Source organism: Ipomoea triloba, chromosome 10 (genome assembly GCF_003576645.1).
Source record: "Ipomoea triloba cultivar NCNSP0323 chromosome 10, ASM357664v1".
In the NCBI taxonomy this organism is placed as follows: Eukaryota; Viridiplantae; Streptophyta; class Magnoliopsida; order Solanales; family Convolvulaceae; genus Ipomoea; species Ipomoea triloba.
The window spans coordinates 23,308,210-23,313,435 of NC_044925.1; positions in this window are offsets into that span (position 1 = coordinate 23,308,210).

The window sequence follows — 5,226 nt, forward strand, 5'->3', positions numbered from 1 at the left end:
TTTTTTTTTTTTTTTTTTTTTTTGAAACGGTTGGATAAAGGGTTTAATTAAGGCATTGGTGGTAATATAATAAAGTACAAGGTTCCAAGTTCGACTCCTTGGTGGGGTTGTATATTGGCCTTTTTGTTTTGAATTTATCAACTATAGATAATTTAGATTGATTTATCTTTGTGATCCTTTACCGCCTAAGATCAGTAATATGATAAATCAAAGTAATATAATAACGTAAGAAAAAGGAAAAGTTTCCCAATTGGATGTTGCCGACGAATAGGGAATTTCATTAAAGTATTGAGAACGTTATAATGCCTTTACTGGGGGGTAATGATACAAAAATGTTACCCTAACAAGAAAAGAAATGTGCTATGGGGTTTAATTTGCTGTTTAGGGGAACCTACTGCATTATATTGTTAAAGTATAAGCATAATTATATGTTAAAAACAGTATAAACATAATTATGCCATTATGTGTTAAGAGTAATGGGGTATGGTAGGGCTATGTGTTAAAATTATAGTTAATTGAGTATTGTAATTTGAGCATCATTTAAGAATGCATAAGTTTTTTATGTAAAATTTTGTTACACTGATGAATTGAATGTACAATTTTACGAGAGGTTGATATAGCATTTTGAAATATGCTAATTTAAGAAAGGTATTTCGCAACCCATCTTGGATGATAAGCTAATTGTAACATGTTATATCAAGTATCAACATTTACCATAACTTTTAGTAAATTCTTTTTTAGATACAATATCTGACATCCCTACTACCATTGTAAGATTGATATGGATGAAGTTTGAATTGTACCCATAGAGTTTGACTCTTATTACCTATATGTTGGGTGGAAACTTAGAGGGCGGAGTCCAACATTTTGTCATTGAAACGTGGCGTTGATTGTTACACATGTATAAGAAAATAAAATTGTGCATTCGCTACTAGCTATAACGACTTTTAATGTAGTGGTAAATGCTTGATTCTAACATCATGTAACCTTGTAGTTGTATTAGTAACCTACTTACCCACTGTTGGGTTAACTTTTAGTAAAAATTAAAAAAAAAAATTATCAATAAAAAAATTATCCTTCTACATAAAAAGTTTGTCTAAATCATTAGATTTTTACCTTTCTTTTATGGTTAATGATAACTTTGTACAAAGATCTTCCATCATTATATTTCTTGCAACCGTACCCCATTCCCCCGGGGCCCCCCTTCAATTCCCTTCCCTCTCTTCCTTTGTATGACAAGAAAGATCGAAGTGGAGCAAAGTTGCACCACAAATGTGTAGGAAAATGGAGACTTTTTATTTTCTTTTCTTCACTCAACCGTTGCTTGGAGAGTCTATTTCTTGGTATCAACGAAGAAGGTGATGATTGGGTGGGTCTGCTTTCATGATTTTGCACCCTCTCATCCTTCCTTTTTCTCTCCTAAATTGCCTCTTTTAATTTAGAGAATTTTTCATTCTTTCTTTCGAGGAAATCTCGTGAAAAAGCAAATGATCTAATGGAAAACACATTATGATACATCAGACCGGACATTATATTCGTTTTGGTCCGTCATGAGGTGTAAGCTGTAGGAGGCACGCACATTTAAACATGTACGATATTCAGACTAATCTTTATTTGTATCGGGTTGGTCTAATTAAGAGACAAAATGCTGGCTATATTGATTTTTTTTCATACTTGAGGAGGTTCAAACTCGTGACCTCTCTTAAGGGGTGAAAGCGCACGACCACTCACGCCAACTAAGCTGGTTACCGGACATTATATTCTTGATAAGGAGTAAATATATTCCTTCTAATCATTCAATAGAGATGTAATTGGGGATTATGATGAATATGAGTATACAAATTATGGAAAAGAAACACAATTCATTATTATATATATAGTTTTATGATAGACATTGTTATTATTTTATTTTTTTTTGAAAAAGGAATATATACTAATAGAAATATTTTATACAAAACGGAATAGAGGAAAACCAACTATTAAAAACAGTCGAGTTAATTAGACAGTTGACTTGTTACTAGCAATGTTTCAAGTTTGACTCCCTATGAAAGTAACATATCGGGTCTCCTTATGCTCCGGTGAGGATCCCAAGGTACACACATTCCCGTAAATTAAAGGGGACAACCCCAGCTAAGTTAGTCAAGTTGTTGGCTTGGTAACCACGAGATCCCAAATTTGACTCCCATCAACCTATTGGCTTTCTTAGTTTGAGGCAGTCGGCTATGAGAAAACCTAGACTGGTTTGACACCTTGTGCAATGGTTCTTTGCCGACTAAGGTCACAATGCAGGATTTACCAAGTGCAAATCCTCGGATAGTGGCTATGGATTCCAATTCCCTCATCACTCAAAAAAAAAAAGTTCATTTAAAAGAAATATTGAACAATTTAAAGTAAATATATTGATTATAATTATTTATTATTATTGGAATTGCATATTTAGTGTCCAAGGAGGTTGGTTAGAGTTATACCACATATTACATTTTACTCCATTCCATAGTTCGCAGTTACTAACATGACCATTAACCATTGGTGTTAAGGGGTGATTAGTTTTCATATTGCTTTGTAATGTTCATTGTGATGCAACCCACAGTCCACAGTCCAAAGGTGAAGATATAAGACACTTTTTCTAAACCATATCAACCTAGAATTTCCAAATTTCATGTGTCAATTCCTCCCAAAAGTTTATGATTTCAATTGCTAATTATCTTGTCTACTATGTCCCACCTTTTACCTCGCTTTAATCATTTTCCTTTTTCCGACTTTGGGTTCTTGACCATGTACAATAAATCACTTAATCATACTTTAAAATATGGAATATAAATAAAAATAATAAATTTAATGATTAGGAGGAAAAAGAATTCAAGGGTTATATTGTGTTATTAATGGTCTTGAACAAGTAAAGAGTTTAAAGCGGGTAAATAGATTTTTTTTTTTTTAAACGTTTTCAAAAAAATATTTTTACATATGAAATTTTATTACAACAAAAAATGTTAAATTCTCAATAAGATACGTGAGTGTTATGTCGAAATCTTAATTTGATAGTCTTTAAAAATTGTATTTGAGTTTAAAATAGTTCGTGCGAAAATTTTAATACTTGTTGCAATTTGTTTTGAGAATCATACACATGTTAATTTGAGCTTTTGGTTTAATATAATTGTAAATAAAATTGGAAAGCACAAAATGTAAAGTAATAAATAGATATGGTGAAGTAAAATGAGAGAGGTGTATCCTTTATATTAGTTCAATAGGTTATGTAATTCTCTTAATTCTATGTTTTTTTTTATTGTGTAGGAGGAAATTCATTAATAAATATATTTCACTTTATAAAATAGTGAACCAATTCCTTAGTCTTAATCACCAAGACAGCTCTTGGATTGTTTGCTTTCTCACAAGACACCTCTTATTGCTCTAATAAATTCTTTCACCCTACTAGCTAGCATAGCATCTCTTATGATTTTCAACAATATAATAAGGTTGAAAACTTCATTGCTGGGTGGCGACTTGGTGAACTGAATCTAATATCATTGAAATGTCATTAAAATGTGACGCAGATTGTTACACAAATATAAAAAAAAATAATAATAAGTAATGTATTCATTACTAGTTATATCTTTTGGTGTATTGATAAACGTTTATTCCTAAAATCTATTCTTCTTACTAATTTTCATTGAATTTTATTATTAACTTGTTTTAAAGATTATTATACTATTCTAATTACTATGTTGATTATAATAACTTATTCTTTTCACTTTTCAGTCTAATATAAATAAACTAAAAATAAGAATTTGAAGTTCTAAAATTCATTAAAATCTATTTATTACCATTGTTATTCCTGATAGGTGAGTCAACTTTTCTCTTAACTAGATAGTTTTTGTGTTATACCACGAGGTATCTCAAGATAATGCACTTTTAAGCACGTATCATATTCAAACTAATCTTTTACCACGTATAATGCACTTTTAATTATATAATGCACTTTTAAGCACGTATCATATTCAATTATATCAAATATTTTACTAAAAGATAATATATATTCTAAAATACCAATGAATAATGAAGTTGTTACAAAATATCTTTAAAAGCAACTTGCACGAGTAGCTCAATGGATTCCTAAGTGATAAATTATAGACAAATATGCGGAATCGGGCCCCAACACCAATAGTGTGACAGTTTTCATAAGTCACCGTAATAAACTAAAGATATAATAATTTATTTAGGTTAATTTGCATTCATCATTATTTAATTACCTCCGCTAATTTATAAATAAGTAATCATTTTTCCTCCGAACCGTGATTGAGTCGAAAGGCAATTATATACTATTTGTATTTTAAAATAAGAAATAAATGTTAGGGTCTATTTGGTTCAAACATTGAAATTAGAATGATAATGAGAATTTTATGTGTGTGTGTATTAAAATTCCATATTTAATATGGACAATGACATTTTTTTTGCTTATTTTTTATTCCATGGAATTGTTTAAAAGTAGAATAGTAAAAATGTACAATAATGAATTTTGTAATTACTAAATAATTTGAATCCTATACTAGCTAGGATAACAAAAATGGAAAATGATACATGTACTCCCATAGAGTAAAACTTCTGCCATGTGTCATGATTTGATTTATAGAAGATAAAAAGAAAATAATAGATGTTGTGGCCTACCAATTTTTTTTAGATGAATCAGAATATGACACCTAAGTTAGGAGTAAGAAATAGAATATAAAGTGGGAGTGTCTGTAGTATTACTCAACAAAAATAGGCAAACAAACATGATAATGGCCTATCAAGACCCACTTTATGGGGCAAAAGTCCCAGCCCAAAGCCACCTTATTTTATCCTCCATAATTTGCTTTGTAATGTTCATCTTTTTGTGAAAATAATTTTTTTTTTATTCGTTAGTTACTCGTGAATTGATTAACCTCAGCTCATTACGAGCTAAACAAAAAATAATTTAATAATTAAATACAAAAAAGATTCAATCAAATAATACCACATTAAAGAAATTTAGGTAGACTCAATGTAATTTGATACGGATTTTTTTCTTTTTTTATTATTTATTTTGTACTGATTTTGATATAGGTTACTTTATTTTTTTTATAAGTTATATATTGCAACCTTTTTCTAACATTATCTCATAAGTTTTACATCTAAACGTGCCATAATTATTTGTATCGGACTTCTCTATATATTTGTAGAGCTGTCAAAACGGGCCGGCGGGGCGGGCCC